The sequence below is a fragment of the Erinaceus europaeus genome, chromosome 20 (genome assembly GCF_950295315.1).
Source record: "Erinaceus europaeus chromosome 20, mEriEur2.1, whole genome shotgun sequence".
NCBI classification, from domain to species: domain Eukaryota; kingdom Metazoa; phylum Chordata; class Mammalia; order Eulipotyphla; family Erinaceidae; genus Erinaceus; species Erinaceus europaeus.
Window position 1 is genome coordinate 28901138 of NC_080181.1, and position 16341 is coordinate 28917478.

The following is a 16341-nucleotide window of genomic DNA, read 5'->3' on the forward strand; positions in this document are numbered from 1 at the left end:
CAGGTGGTGAAGCAAGTCTCCAGGTCTTCCCCCACACCCTCTCTCCATTTCTCTGTCCTATCCAACAACAACGACATTAACAACAATAACTACAATAGTAAAACAACAAGGGCAACAAAAGGAAATAAATTAATTAAAAAAAAAAGTCTTCTCATCGTCAACAGTCACAGGATCATGCTAATTATAATTAGCTAATTTCTATACCAAGAGAAGTAAATTAATATATATTAAGCAACTCCCAGAAGTATCTTTATCTCATTCTGAATTATCCAGTTATGAGAAAAAAATGATACATTAATTTATCAAAAGTCTATATATAATAAAAACAGGATTTGAGTGAACAGAAGTCCAACTAAAAAGAATTCAAATTCTTGGGGTCGGGCGGAGGCGCAGTGGGTTAAGTGCACGTGGCGCAAAGCGCAGGGACCGGCGTAAGGATCCGGGTTTGAGCCCCCGGCTCCCCACCTGCAGGGGCGTCGCTTCACGGGCGGTGAAGCAGGTCTGCAGGTGTCTTATCTTTCTCTCCCCTTCTCTGTCTTCCCCTCCTCTCTCCATTTCTCTCTGTCCTATCCAACAATGAACTGCGTGAACAAGGGCAATAATAATAACCACAACGAAGCTACAACAAGGGCAACAAAAGGGGGGGAAAAATGGCCTCCAGGAGCGGTGGATTCATGGTGCAGGCACTGAGCCTGGTGGTGCAGGCACTGAGTCTGGTGGTAGCACAATGGGGTAAGCGCAGGTGGCACAAAGCTCAAGGACTGGTGTAGGGATCCTGGTTTGAGCCCCCGGCTCCCCACCTGTGTGTGGGGGGGTTGCTTCACAGGTGGTGAAGCAAGTCAGCTAGTGTCTATCTCCCCCCCATTTCTCTGTCCTATCCAACAACGACATCAATAACAACAATAGAAAACAAGGGCAACAAAAGGGAATAAATATTTTTTTAAAAGATTTAAAAAAAAAAAAGGAATTAAACCATAAGGGGACCAGGAGGTGGTGTACATGTATATAATGTTCAAGGACCCGGGTTGAGCCCCCAGGTCCCACCTGCAGGGGGAAAGCTTTGCAAGTGGTAAAGTAGGGCTGCAGGTGTTTCTGTCTCTCCCTCTCTACCAACACTTCTCTCCAGATTTCTGGCTGTCTTTACCCAATAAATAAAATAATAAAAATAATTTAAAAAGAATTAAACCACAATTTTTTAAATTCCCCCCTAAAAGAAATTTTAAAGAAGTTTATTTTTGCAGAGCCACTGTTTGGCTCATTTCCCCATTTCACCCCTCCACACCACCTGTCCATCCTTCTGAGGATAGTGAAAGGGAGGAAGAGGGAGGGAGGGAGGAAAGAGAAGCGGGGGGGGGGGGGGGGGGGGATATATATATAGATAGACAGAGAGGAGGGGCTGGGACAAGATAAAGAAAAGGGAGGTAGCGAGAGAATTCCTTTAATGCCATAGCATTTTCCATGTGGCACCATAAACCACAATTCTTTTTTTTTTTTTTCTCCCCTCCAGGGTTATTGCTGGGCTCGGTGCCTGCACCATGAATCCACCGCTCCTGGAGGCCATTTTCCCCCCTTTTTGTTGCCCTAGTTGTTGGATAGGACAGAGAGAAACGGAGAGAGGAGGGGAAGACAGAGAGAGAGAGGGGGAGAGAAAGACAGACACCTGCAGACCTGCTTCACCGCCCGTGAAGCGACTCCCCTGCAGGTGGGGAGCCGGGGGCTCGAACCGGGATCCTTACGCTGGTCCCTGCGCTTTGCGCCACGTGCGCTTAACCCACTGCGCCACCGCCCGACCCCCCTAAACCACAATTCTTAAGGGACTTCAGCGACTAACAGTAAATCATTATTATTTTTTTTTTTGGCTCCTTCAGTGAGCAAGTAAAATCTAGTCTACACCTTGATCAGTTAACATTTTAAAATTTCCCCCAAAGATTTTTAAAGTGATCACATCAAGTATTCAAGAGTTTTCACTGCATGTTGTAAAACAAGTACAGAGGGCTGGGTTAAGCTCATGGCTGAGGTTCCAAAGCCCCGGCACCACTACAAGACAGAACTGAGCAGTGTTCTAGCAAAAAATAAATAAAATAAAAAATATGTAAGTAATGTGGTTTTGCCAATATTTCTTTGCACATGTTGCCAACCTTAAATGAATCTTGGAATGGGGGCAGGGGGTAGATAGCATAATGGTTATGCAAAGAGACACTTGCGCCTGAGGCTTCCAAAGCCCCAATCCCTCGAATCTGATTGACTGAATCATGTTAACCCAACAAAAAACATACTTAAATTCTACCCCCAGTATCTGAGAATGTTACTGAATTTGGAGACAAGATTCTTTTTAATCAAGTTAAAATGAGGTCACTAGGATTTTTCTATATAAAAGGGGGAATTCGTGAACAGAAAACCATGGAAATCATCATAGGAAGTTGCAGTTAGGACGCCACAACTCAAGCCACTGCCCAAGGAGAGAAGCCTAGAACAGACTTCCCCTGAGCAGGAGCCTTCCTTCAGAAGAGACCAACCCTACTAATCTCTTGATTTTGGACTCCAAGCACTCACAACTGTGAAAGAAATGATTCTCAAAATTACCACCCAGTTTGTGATGCTTTTTTATAGGAGCCAAAGCAAATGAATGCCCATCTCCTTTTAAAATAATGTGAAGCTTAACAACAATTTTAGTAGAGTAAAAATTTTCAACTAAAAGGTAGAAACAAACTAGCCTTAGGTGCAAGGACCAGCTTAAGGATCCTGGTTCAAGACCTGGACTCCCCACCTGTAAGGGGAGTGGCTTCACAGGCGGTGAGGGAGGTCTGCAGGTGTCTTTCTCCCCCCCACCCATCTCTCTCTGTCCTATCCAACAACGACATCAATGATAACTACAACAGTAAAACAAGGACAACAAAAGGGAATAAATAACAAATAAATATTAAAAAAAAGAATAAAGACAGAAAAGTAAAAGATAGGGCTAGGCAATAGTATAATGGTAATACTAAAAGACTTTCATACCTGAGGCTCCAAGGTCCCAGGTTTAATCCTTGGCACCACCATTAAACCAGAACTAGCCAATAGTCTGGTTAAAAAGAAAAAAAAAAAAAAAAAAGAAAGAAAGAAACTAGCCTTAAAGAGCAAATCTTACAACATGCTTATGAAGAACCCCATTTAAGGTCAGGGGCAGGTAGTATCTATTAGAAGAAATGCCACATGCAAACACTAAGTTTAAGAAAGCTGAAAGTGGCTATTTTTAATAATAAAGACAATTTCAAGACAGAGATACGATGATATACCTGCGAACCTAATAAAATTCCAAAATACAAGCAGCAGCATTGACAGAATTAGGGAGAAAGCATCTATAATAATACCCTTCTCAGTAACTAACCAAATTTTGGTGGTGGGGATGGAGTGGGGACCAGTAAAGACACAAAAGATATGAACAGGGACAGGGAGATATCATCACAGTTAGGCAAAAAGACTTTCATGCTTGAGCTTCCTAAGTTCCAGGTTCAATCCTTGGCACCATCATAAACTGGAGTTGAACAGTGCTTTGGTAAAACAGAAACAAGCAAACTCACAAGCAGAACCACCAACAACCTTGGCCTGATACTTACAGTGCAGAATATACTTTCTCCTCCAGTACAACATCATTTGCTATTTATTTTGTTTTCTGTTATTGCCTCCAGGGTTATCGCTGAAACTCAGTTCCTGCATTATGTGCCCACCACTTCTGGAGGCCCCTTTCCCCATTTTTGTTGTCCTTGTTGTTATTGTTATTGCTGTTGGATAGGAGAGAAATCAAGAGAGATGGGGAAGACAGAGAGGGGGACAGAAAGAAAGACACCTGCAGACCTGCTTCACTGCCTATATACCAAACCCCCTTGCAACATTATTTGTTTATAAGGAAAGATCATATGTTAGACCATAAGACAGATCTCAATCAACTTTAAAGAAATGAATGTGCAGAATATTGTCTCACCACACTCTCTCCCTCTCCCTGGCTGGGGAGATAATAGTTATGCAAAAAGACTTATGCCTGAAGTACCCAGGGTTCCAGGTTCAATCTTGAGCACCACCATAAACCAAAACTGAGCAGTACTCTCGTAAAAGAAAAGGAAACCAGTAAATTATCAAGAAAAATCCCAAATATTTAGAATTCAAACATGTCTCTAGGTAGCCCATAAACTGATGAATCCAGGAAAATAGAAAAACATTTTAATGCTGAAAATGTAGCATTATTAACATCCTTCATAGGGCTGCCTGGGAAGTGGTACAGCAGTGAGTCAGGACTTGAAAAGCACGAGGTTCTGAGTTCAATCCCCATCATATACACCGGAGTTACACTCTTGTTCTTCCCCTCTCTAGTTAAGAAACATAACTGATTATTCTCGAGTTACTTGATACTTGATGCTTGCCGCATCAAGACAGATGCAACAAAGAGATACAGAGGAAACAAAAAAATGAGGAAGTGAAAACCAAGGGTAGAGATAATTCAGTCCAAAATTTGGTTCCAAACACAGAACAATGGCATTGCAAACGGCTCAAGGAGGATACTACCCATTTTTACAAAATGGGAGAAACTAGTACCAGGTACTGTTCACAGTATTTTTAATATACTAAATAATTCAAATCTTTACACACACGTTTGAGATAAATACTGCTTGGTATCTTCATTTTGCTAGCAAAGGAAAATGAAGCCAGAGTAAATATGAAACTAGCCCAAGGCTATACTAGTTAGCATAAAAATCAAGACTGACCACAGATGGTATGCTTAAGTTTGTGCTCTTACACTATGCTGTGCTCTCAAAGTGAATGCTAAGTCAATCTCTCTTCCTCTGTCTTCCCCTCCTCTCTCGATTTCTCTCTGTCCTATCCAACAGAGGACAACAGCAATAATAACAACAATAACAGTAAAAAAAAAACAAGGGCAACAAAAGGGAAAAAATGGCCTCCATGAGCAGTGGATTCCTAGTGCAGGCACCGAGCCCCAGAAATAACCCTGGAGGCAAAACAAAAACAAAAACCAAGGAAGAAACAATATAATGTGGGTCAAAAGAGAAAGAGGAGATTCTTAAGAGGAAATGATCAGTGATGGAAGATCAAGGCAGAAAGAAGAGAAAAACGTAAAATCCTGCTATTCAGATGTAAAAAATGGGAAACCCCCCCACCTCTATACAAATAAAAACCAAATAATAATATCAATAGTAAAAGAGAAAAATAAGATGCAAGTAAGACACATTAAGTCTAGGCCCCTGAATATTCTGTGCTATATTTTACTTATTTAGGTAAAAGACTGCTCCAATTTTATCAAAGAACAAACAAAAAATCGTAATAGAGAAGTACTGAATATATAACTTGCTAAAAGTAGATGAGGATAAAAAATTTTGCAAGAGCTGAAAAGGAACTATCAAAAAAAAAAAAAAGCAAGTTGTTGCAGAAAAGGGTAGTAGTGGAGGCCAGGTGGTGGCACACCTGGTTAAAAGCACGTTACAGGAGTGGGGGGCGGGGCTGGGGATGGTGGTAGCACAGCGGGTTAAATGCAGGTGGCACAAAGCATAAGTGCTGGCATAAGGGTCCCAGTTTGAGCCCTCGGCTCTCCAGCTGCAGGGGAATCGCTTCACAGGTGGTGAAGCAGGTCTGAAGGTGTTTGTCTTTCTCTCTGTCTTCCCCTTTCTCCATTTCTCTCTGTCCTATCCAACAACAATGACATCAGTAACACAAAAATAAAACAAGGGCAACAAAAGGGAATAAATATTAAAAACAAACAAGCAAAAGCACATGCTACTATGTGCAAGGACCCAGGTTCGAGCCCTCGCACCCCACCTGCAGTGGGGATGCTTCACAAGTGGTGAAGCACATTTGCACGTGTCTATCTTTCTCCCTCTCTAGACTCCACTTCCCTCTCAATTTCTCTGTCCTATCAAATAAAATATAAAGGAGGAAAAAAAAAAAAAAAAAGGAAAAAATGGCCCACTGGGAAGGGGTGGATTTATTTCCAGAAGCCCCAGCAATAAATAAATAGAAGAAAAGGAAAAGAGTAGTATTTGCCATCCCAAGATGTTTGTTATGTTGAATATGAAAACTATCAAAATCACTGAACAGAAAATCATGTCAACATATGTCAACACTTATTGCCTGTAGCAGGATAGCAACATAGAAAACTAAAACTGTAAACTGACTGGATTTCAAACTTTTGTGATTTTAAATTAGAAAAAGACACATATAGCCTAGGAGGTTAGGGTGATGGTCTCACAAGTGTGAGATCTGTTGGTCATTGCATTTTCAATGGTTCTTTCTCATTAATAAATATGCTGGGGAGACAGCATAATGGTTTTGCAAATACTTCCCTTGAGGTTCTGAAGTCCCAGGTTCAGCCTCCAGCACTGGCCTAAACCAGAGCTGAGCAGTCCTCTGGTAACAAAAACAACAATACATCTTTTAAAAAGGCTCATATACAAAAATTATCAAAAAAGAAAAATACTCAGTGTAGACACGTTCTCCAAGAAAAGTGAAACAGTAACAGTAAGCTTCCTCTACCCATTTTCACTAGTAAGATGGTATTACTGGGTGGGGAGATATTATGTTTATGCAAAAGAGACTCAGGTCTCAGGCTCTAGAGTCCCAGGTTCGATCCCTTGTACCTCCTTAAGCCAAACTAAGCAGTGCTCTGGTAAAATGAAGACAAAACAAAACACACACCCCACCAAATTATTAATATGAACTACCATGGTGACATAAGTCAAGTGATTTATTCCAGGACCAGTTATGAAAAAATGTGCTATGGTCACTGTTGGCACTAATATCAGTTTTTGTGAAGAAATTAGTGGCCTAGGGTATAGTAGTTACAGCAGGTAAAACCCTGGACCTGTATGCATGAGGTCTTGAGTTCAATTCCCAGCACCAGAATGATGATCTGCTTTCTCTCTCTCTGCCATCTTCTTCTAGCGTTTGCCTCTCTCTGCCATAAATAAATGTAATACTCAACATGATGTTCAAGCATTTTAATTTTAGATCTTCAGTTAATTGCCTAATTTTAGATCTTCAAAGAGTTAATTGCCTAAAATGAGATTAAGTACTTCTAACATAAAAACAAAGAAAAGAAAAACTAATATAGCCTGCAACTTACCCACTTTTTTTTTTTTTAATTTCTTTATTGGGGAATTAATGTTTTACATTCAACAGTAAATACAATAGTTTGTACATGCATAACATTCCCCAGTTTCCCATATAACAATACAACCCCCACTAGGTCCTCTGCCATCCTTCTTGGACCTTTACTCCCCCCACCCACCCCAGAGTCTTTTACTTTGGTGCAATACGCCAATTCCAGTTCAGGTTCTACTTGTGTTTTCTTTTCTGAGCTTGTTTTTCAACTTCTGCCTGAGAGTGAGATCATGACTTATTTCACTTAATATGAATTTTTCAAGGTCGATCCAAGATCAGCTGAAAACGGTGAAGTCACCATTTTTTACAGTTGAGTAGTATTCCATTGTGTATATATACCCCACAACTTGCTCAGCCACTCATCTGTTGTTGTTGGACACCTGGGTTGCTTCCAGGTTTTGGCTATTACAGATTGTGCTGCCAAGAACATATGTGTACACAGATCTTTTTGGATAGGTGTGCTGGGTTCCTTAGCATGGGAGAGGTATTGTAGGGTCATAGGGTAGGTCCATTTCTAGCCTTCTGAGAGTTTTCCAGACTGTTCTCCATAGAGGCTGGACCAATTTACATTCCCACCAGCACTGCAGGAGGGTTCCTCTGACTCCACAACCTCTCCAGCATTTGCTGCTGTTATTTACCCACTTTTTAAAAATCAGAGTATTGGTCAGCTCTGGCTCGGGAGATTGAACCTGGGACTTTGGAGCCTCAGGCATGAGAGTCTTTTTGCATAACCATTATGCTAACTACCCACCCACTCCCCCATCCTAGCCTGCAACTTACTAGGAGGTTTATTTCAAGCACTCATTCTCAAGTATGTGGAGAACTGTTTTCAGTTTTAAATGTGGTGGCATTTCAACTAAAAACACTCCATAAAGCTTATGGAAAGAGTATTCCTGACAATAGTCTACAAAATATCAGGAAACCACAAAGGGAAACTTCTATTCAATATGCGTAGTACTTCAAGATACTACTAAAAGTTATAGTTGGAAGGAGCCCAATTATTTGGGAGCCTTCTAGTTAATGAAGAAAATCCCTTTACAAGTCTTTCACTCAAGGATTTTCAATGACAAGACAGTTCTATTCGTAAGTTTAGACTTGCTTAAGTGGGCCACTGCAGAGTTGTCAGTAATTTATATTTATTTAAATATTATTACTATTTATTTTTTACTTATATTTATTTAAACATTATTACTATTACTTATTGGATAGAGACAGCCAGAAATTGAGAGGAAAGGGGATATATCAAGAGGGAAAGAGACAGAGACACACCTGTAACATTGCTTCACCACTTGAAAAGCTTTCTGGGAGTCCGGCGGTGGCCCAGTGTGTTAAGAGCATGTGGCACGAAGCACATGGACCAGCATAAGGATCCTGGCTGGAGCCTCTGGCTTCCCACCTGCAACGGAGTTGCTTCACAGGTGGTAAAGCAGGTCTACAGGTGTCTTTCTCTCCCCCTGTCTTCCCTTCCTCTCTCAATTTCGCTGTCCTATCCAACAACATCAATAACAATAATAGTAACTACAACAATAAAAACAAGGGCAACAAAATGGAATAAATAAATATTAAAAAAGAAAAAGGGAGTCGGGCAGTAGTGCAGCGGGTTAAGCACAGGTGGTGCAAAGAGCAAGGACCAGCCTAAGGATTCTGGTTCGAGCCCCTAGCTCCCCACCTGCAGAGGGGTGTCGTTTCACAAGCAGTGAAGCAGGTCTGCAGGTGTCTATCTTTCTCTCATCCTCTCTCTATTTCTCTCTGTCCTATCCAGCGATGAGGACATCAACAGTAGTAATAACTACAACAACAATAAAAGCAAGGGCAACAAAAAGGAAATAAATAAATATTAAAAAATCTAAAAAGAAAAGCTTTCCCCCTGCAGGTGGGGACCAGGGGCTTGAATCCAGGTCCTTGTGTATTGTAATATGCACTCAACCAGGTGTGCCACCACCTGGCCCTATATGTAAAAACTTAGGGAAGTTTTTACATAGAGCAAATTTTGAAGAATTTCAGAGGTAAAGGCTTGAACAGTCCAGCCTAGATTCCACCACTGAGATTCTTCTATACTGTTTTGTCACATACATATCATCAACCAGTCCATTTTGATTTTTGTGATGTTTTTCCTTAGAGTCTACTAAGGTAGGAGCTAAAACACCACAGTAGCACACAGAACTTGCATGCGCTAAGTCCTAGCTTGAACCTGCAGCTTCAACAACTAGAGCTGTTCAAGAGAAGCATGTGTAAAAATAACTAAATATTAAACAAGAGCTTATTAATGCAGTTTTTGAAGCAAGATGTGATATGATTAACTAATGACTAGCTAGACTCAGAATTTATAGTAGACATGATAATAAACACATGGGGCTCTTAGAATCAGCACTGCTATAGGGCAAACAAAACCACGTGGTCTGCTTCATTCACAGGTAACTGGAAATATATTCAGCTTTTGAAATTATATTAATTTGTGAGGTATGGCAAAGTACTAAAATACTAAATAGGGAGTCGGGCGGTAGCGCAGTGGGTTAAGCGCAGGGACTGGGTAAGGATCCCGGTTCAAGCCCCCGGCTCCCCACCTGCAGGGGAGTCGCTTCACAGGCGGTGTAACAGGTCTGCAGGTATCTGTCTTTCTCTCCCCCTCTCTGTCTTCCCCTCCTCTCTCCATTTCTCTCTGTCCTATCCAACAACGACGACATCAGTAACAACAACAATAATAACTACAACAATATAACAAAAGCAACAGAAGAGAATAAATATTTTTTAAAAATACTAAATATAACCCTGAAGACAAAAAGACTAGAGTTTAAAATCTTGTTATTAGTTTCCTTATTGGCAAAGTAAGATGCTAGCAGCAATACTTAAAGGCTTAATGGGAAATTTAAATGATATGTTATATAAATTGTTTACTAGCACACCAAAAGTTTACAGAAAGAACTCAATAAATGTTCAAAATAGTCATCATTTTATTAGTTCATTCAGCCTAACACAAAAGGCTCTTCCTGCCATGTCACTACGTACAGAGGTATGCTACTGTTAATAAAATTTAGGTGTTTAAACATCTCAGGCAGCCTATTTTGCTGAGATTAAAGATAGACTGTGAGTGAATTATGCAATCTTTCCCTAGGGAAATAAAGGCTCACTTTGTGCAATTGGGGAGGTAGTACAGTGGCATAGGACTTATGAAAGCACATGGTCTAGAGTTCCATCCCTGGTACTGTTTGTACATATACACATAGAGATTTCCTTTGTCATCAAAAGCAGAGGTGGTATAATAGGTATAAAAATGGTGGGCATTCTATTTCCTTTCTAGTCATCTGGGTGATAGGTGGCTAATAAACTGTCCAGTTGTGTTCTACCTACCTCATTTGAACACATAACCATAGTTTCTATCAAAATCTGTTCAACCCAAACTCTGCTATTTTTCACTGATCACACAGCCACCAATACATCATCTTTTATACATATTTGCATGCCACACATTTGTCAGTTTTGTTGTGTGGTGTAAGCAGCTTAAGTAACATAATTTCTGCCATCTACAAGCCTTTTAAAAGCTAGAAGTTTCAAGAGTGCAAAAGCAAGCTTAAAATCCACTTCTCTACTCATTACGTTTTGAAAGTATTTTACTTATTTTTAATTAGAGAAACACACACACACACTGACCAGCTCTGGTTTATGGTGGTGCTGGGGACTGAATCTGGGACCTCAGAGCTTCAGACATTAAAGACTTTTTTTTGCATCACCATTGTGCTATCTCCCTAGTCCTTCTCTATTCAGTTCTAAAGACTAGTCTTTGTGCTTTCTCTTTACTGAACCAAACAGAATTTACTTGCAAAATTTAAAAGTACTCCAGTATCTCTTCATGAGAGTAACAAACATACTTTACACACCTCTAGACTTTTTTGGGTTTAAGTTATATGAAAAGTTACAAAAAAAAAAGTTAAGAGAAAGGTTAACAATCACTAAAAAATTGATTTGGGTGAGATTTATTAGTAAGTTTACTTTAAAAATACTATGTTGGAATTTGATCCATGCATATATTTTACATATTCAAAAGTAAAAAGTTAAGAGGAAATGCTAAAATAAAAACGAAACCATTGAACCATATCATATTGTTAGCATGACTAAACAAAGAAAATATTTTAAGTAACTTCTGAGCACAGTAATTGCTGATAGTACATTTTTCATGAAATATAGTCTAAAACAAAAAATAAATGCAAGAAAATTCTTTTTTTTTAATTTTTAAAAAAATTTTATTTATTCCCTTTTGTTGCCCTTGTTGTTTTATTGTTGTAGTTATTATTGTTGTCGTTGTTGGATAGGGCAGAGAGAAATGGAGAGAGGAGGGGGAGACAGAGAGGAGGAGAGAAAGCTAGACACCTGCAGACCTGCTTCACCACCTGTGAAGCGACTCCCCTGCAGGTGGGGAGCTGGGGTTGGAACCGGGATCCTTCTTATGCCGGTCCTTGTGCTTTGCGCCACCTGCGCTTAACCCGCTGCGCTACAGCCCGACTCCCAAGAAAATTCTTAAACTTAACTCAGAAACTTACAGTAGCAATAGTATGATAACTTAAAAAAAATAATCTTATGTATAGAAACTGAGATAAAAACAATGTTGGTTTTATCAGTAGCCAACACTGACTTTCATTTGCGACAGATTCAGAATAAAGATAAAGGAAAATCTGCGATGATAAATTTGAATTGGGTATTATCACAATAAGCTTAACCAATGTTTTTTCTAGTTCTCTGTTCTGAAAGCAATGTTAAAAAGAAAAATCACTGTAGGGGTCAGGCGGTAGCACAGCTGGTTAAGTGCACGTGGCGCCAAGCACAAGAACCGGTCAGGGTCCAGGTTCAAGCCCCCAGCTCCCCACCTGCCGGGGAAGGTTGTGAAGCAGGTCTGCAGTTGTCTCTCTTCCTCTCTATCTCCCCCTTTCTCTCAATTTCTCTGTCTCTATCCAATAACAAATAAAGTTAAAAAAGAAAAAAAAGAAAAATCATTTTAATGGTTATAAAAATGAATAAATTAAAACCCCTGAGTTCAAAGTGGAGTTCCTACAAAGAAAAAAATTCTCATTTGCTACCACTGAGAGGTGGAAGACTTATTTCCTCAGCTCTTTACTCAGAATATTGAAAATAAATGGGAAGAAATTATTAAATTTTTATTTATTTTTATCAGAGAGAGAAAGACCAAACAGAACTGCTCAGCTCTACCGTACGGTGGTGCTGGAGATTGAACCAGGGACCTGAGAGTCTCAGGCATTGAGTGTCTTTTGCAGAACCATTATGCTGTCCCCCCAGCCCAAAGGGAAGAGGTCAAATATTTACTCTAGGAACTTTGGCTTAACCCTAATAAAAAAAAAGCAAATTTTCCCTTAAAGATCTCCAATAAAATAAACAGTAAACCACCACAGGTGTTGACACTATTAAGGGGGGAAAAATTACAAAAGCAGCAAGCCACACCTTTCTAAGTCACCACTTTGGGGGGGGGTGGAGGGGGCAGAGCACTCTTCAACTCTAGCTGGTGTTGAGGATTGAACCTGGTATTGTCTGAGCATAAAACATGAAGGCCTGTTGCACAAACTGCTGTGCTGTCTCCCGGGCATCTGGTAGTCACCATTTTAATCGAGGTGTCATGATCACCAGCATCTAACAGTGTGACAACATATTTATGAACCTCCTATACAAAGGACTGGCCATTACCTATTAAATATTCTCACCAGATTAAGTTTTAAGTTATTTAAACTTTTCTTTAGCTATAGAGGAAATTCAGAGGGACACAGGAATGAACAAAATGGCACTAAAAGGACAGAATGTGGAAACATACCATAAGACAATGGTTTTGGTCAATTAAGTGCCAGAAAAAAGGCAGATAGTAAGCTTTTGGAACAAAAGGTAAATCACTTAATGCTTAGCATAGCTTGGGGGTGGGGTGGAGAGGTGGGGAGCTTCAAAGAGACTTCCAAACATTTGAGATTTGCATACATGCTAATTTAGAAAGGCTTTTAAATAATGACAATGGGTCTAATGGAAAACTGATGGCTCATTATTTAAGGAAATACTAGCTTAAGGTTGGAATTTACTTCCAAAGGATTACACAGACACACACAAAGAGAGAAAATACAGCATAAATGTTGTTCATCATCAATTCCAAGTAGTGGAGTATCCCCCCCCCACAGACACACCTGTAAGTGGAATCCCTTCCACTGTACCTGCTACCTATGCTGGAATCATATGCAGGAACTACTACTTACTTGGTGTGTGGTCCATAGCAAGTTACTTCATTATCGCTCTCATCATAAAATGCAAGTGAAACTACCAAGTCATTAGTTATGAGCTCACCTATGCAAAATGCCCAACAACCCTGCAGAGTTAAGTCCGGTTTCCATAACTGATGGATGCAATTCTCAAACACAAAACTACAGTCACACATTCCTCTCGTTGCTTTTAACATTCCACGATAAGGAAACTGCATTAGGTAAAATTAAAAACAGTATTAACCAATCGGTGGTCCACGTGAACAAAAAGAGGGAATAGAGGTTTATACAGCAGTCATTAAAACCCACCAATCCCATCTGAAAACACTAGGCGAGACTAGGCGAGAAGAGAAACCCTAAATATCTTTTTACCTGCCCACAGCGTCTGCTATCAAGTCGGAAAGTTTGCTTTTGAGTATTAGCTTATATCCGGGGAAAATAATAATAATAAACAGTAAGAAAATAAATAAATGGGAGCAAATTTACTTTCCTGACCTCAACGAAAAATCCCCTGAACACGATAGGGAACCAAAAAGAAAGACAAAAACTTCACCTTCATTTCTTTTTCTTTTTTTTGTGTTTGTGTGTGTGAATCATTTCTCAGCGACTCCACCAACGTGCTCCCTCATCACGGATCTGCTCTCAACCGGGGGTCGGGGCGCGAGGCGGAGAACTCAACTCACCAGGATGCAATTTCACATGTTCACAGGCTGCCACGCACTTGTCACCTCACTCGCGGGGACAAACCCCCCCCCCCCCCCCCCACACACACACCCTCCTCACCCCCCTTTCCCGGCCAGGCCGGCACCAATGACTCGAGGCACAGCGAGCCTCAGGTAAGGGAAGCAAAATGTGTCTGGTTTAAAAAACAAACAAGTGTCATCTTTTCCTTCCCAGTAGCAGGAAAAAAAAAAAAAAAGAGCCGGAATAACGGGGGGGGGGGGGGGGAAACAAGCGTCTACACTCGGGCTCCCCAGCCCGCCCAGGTGAGAGGCGGAGGGTGAGAAGCCTCTAGGCTTTTCGGGGTCGGGTCGGGGTGCTGGGCAAACGACAGGGCGGGGGATCGGGGTGCTGCCGCCTCCACCCCGCGGGGCCCAGGGCCAGCCTCCTCCCCAGAGGACTAAGGCCAAGCTGGGGGGACCCGTGCGGCGCCTGCCGGAGCGGAAGGCGGGTGACACCGCGGGGCTCCCCTCTCCGAGCAGCGCGCGGCGGGGGCGCGTGGTGTCGGCCCCGAGCGCGGCGGGCGCCCCGTCCCCTTTACCTGCGGGCGGCGGCGCCGGGGCCCGGAGGCCTGCTGCTCCTCCTCCTCCTCCTCCCCGCCAGGCTGAGGCGGCGGCGGCGGCGGCGGCGGCGGCGGCGGCGGCGGCGGCGGCGACAGCCCGGGGGGAGGGGGCGGAGCGCGCGGCTCGCCGCCTCCCTCCTCCCCCGGGAGGCCGGGGGGACCCTATCTCGGGCCGCCGCGCCTAGGCCCGTGGACGGCCTGTGGCTGGGCCATGGCGGCCCGGCCGGCGGCGTGCCTGCGAGGCGGGGGAGCGCGGAGCGGCGGGAGGGAAGCTCCCACGACACTCGCCGGGGCCCGAGGGGAGGAGCGACGGGAGCCCGGGAAGCCGCGCGCGGGCGGCCGGCCGTTGGGGGGCGTTTGGCCGAGGGCAGGCGGCGGTTTGGGGAGCGCGGCGACGGCTCGCGTTTTCCCGGCGGGGCGGGGTGGGGAAGGGGAAGGGGAGTGAGGGAAGGGGAGGGGGAGGTTGGGAGGGAGCCGCCGCCGCGCGCGTGCGGGCCGGCGCCGCCGCCGTTGCCGCTCCGCTCACTCCAGCCTGTTTGGGGGCACTTTGTTTGTGTCCCACAATGCTCCGCGCGGCGGGTCGGGTTGGAGAAGGGGTGGGGAAGTGGAGGGGGAGGAGGAGCGAGCTAGGGGGAGGGGCTTGGGAGCGCGCGGCACGCTGCTATTGCGCAAGCGCATTAAGAGCCTGGTCCTGCTGCTTTTGGATTTGAACTAGGAGCAGGTCTGCTCTTCCACAGGGACGGGCGTTAGTTTCTGTCAGTAAACCTTTGCGTCTGTGCCCTGGCGTAGGTTTCTAGTCACATGGTACCTCAGCACTGCTTAGTTTTTTCTTCTAACCGACATCTCTTTCAGGTTCCAGATTACACTGACCAAAGTATTTGGGTATGGTTGAAGCTTATTGCAATTTGTCGTCCCCCTCCGCCCTTTTTTTTTTTTTTTTTTGAGGCCATTGTACTGTTCAGCTCTGGTTTATGGTGATGCTGGGATTGAACTTGGGACCTTGGACCCTCAGGCATGAAAGTCTCTTTGCATAACCATTTTGCTGTCTCCCCTGCCCCAATTTGTTTCCCCTTTAAACTCAAAACAAAAACAAACAAACAAAAAAAAGGTAAGAAAGAAAGAAAAAGAGGAGGAGAAAGAAAGACTCCTGTTTTATCGAGTGGTTTTGGTAATAGGGCAGAAACTGTAACATCCCCAAACCCTTTCTCTGGTTGAGGTGAGAGGTTAGTTTCTACTAGGGGTCCACCCGTTTTTCACACTGGGAAACTTGAGACCTGTTTCTGGCCGGCTGGACATTCATGAGGGCTGCAGAAAAGCCCCATTTCCTACCGCTTTTACACCCTCCGTTCTCGCAGTGCCTTAAGATTGTTCTAGCATTCCCCTTGGCGACTTCGCAGGGAATGCTGTTCAGAAATGACTGGAGAAATAAGCCACCAAGTCCACTTCATTTTCCCAACACGGGGACCTCAGGAACTGCCTCCTAGACAGCCCACTTCTTCCACAACCTTCTGTCTCAGCTGATCACCTGCACTTTCCGGGCCGTCCTGCTCAGCCACCCCGACAGGATTGATTGGCACTTCTAGGGAGGTTTTAGAATCAACTGTAATATCTGATCAAGTGTTAAAGCGCCCCGGGACCCTGGGCCTTCGTTTCCAGGGGACCGAAACC

General features: G+C 43.1%; 1 protein-coding gene across 3 annotated transcripts in view; it reads right to left on the reverse strand.

Moving 5' to 3' along the window:
- ZBTB44 (zinc finger and BTB domain containing 44) overlaps window positions 1-15213 on the reverse strand; it is a 39288-nt gene extending 24075 nt beyond the window's left edge. Inside the window, exon 1 of one of the 3 annotated variants that reach the window (XM_060180184.1) lies at window positions 14653-15213. The gene's annotated coding sequence lies outside the window, so the exon portion shown is untranslated. The remainder of the gene's footprint in view (window positions 1-14652) is intronic. The other 2 variants (XM_060180183.1, XM_060180185.1) reach the window with 2 other exon arrangements.
- Window positions 15214-16341: the final 1128 nt, after the last annotated feature.